Here is a 602-nt window from a genome sequence, read left to right on the forward strand (position 1 = left end):
GGTGGAGCGGGGGGGCGGGGATCCCGCTCTTCCTCGAGTAATGGACTGCATACCCTCCACCGCTGCTTCAACTTCAGCTCCGCGTCTGTGGCTCCAGGGCCTCCCACCAGCTAAGGTCCAGCGGGCGCTACAGGCCACCCACGCCTGCGCAGCAACACCTCCATCCCGCGCGGGCCTCAGTCCCTACACCCCATAATCCCCCGCGCCGCTCTGGAAGCACGCCCTCTGTGGGGGCGAGACCTCCGCTTCCAAGATTTGAGTAAGGTGAGGCAGAGGGTGTCGCGTGGCCTTCCGGGAAACGCAGTTCGCAGGCTGACCCAAGCCACCGCTTAACCTGCCCTCAAGCCTACGCGCCCCACAATGCGCCGCGCGCGCAGCTGCTGAACGGTGTGTTGCTGCCCCCAAGTGGCGATTGCGCGGTTACGCCCTGGCCTGGGAAGGGTGCTGAAAGGGATAGGGGCGAAGGCGGGACTGGGGACTCCTGGTCCCTGGGAAGCTCTGGGAAACCTTTCCAGAGGATGAGGCCCTCAGACCTGGGCCAAGGAAGGTGGTGAAGCGATTGCAGGTAGGGCCCGCTATGAGAATTACATGAAATCAGAACA

The sequence above is a fragment of the Neophocaena asiaeorientalis genome, unplaced genomic scaffold (assembly GCF_003031525.2).
Source record: "Neophocaena asiaeorientalis asiaeorientalis breed wild unplaced genomic scaffold, Neophocaena_asiaeorientalis_V1.1 scaffold280, whole genome shotgun sequence".
NCBI classification, from domain to species: Eukaryota; Metazoa; Chordata; class Mammalia; order Artiodactyla; family Phocoenidae; genus Neophocaena; species Neophocaena asiaeorientalis.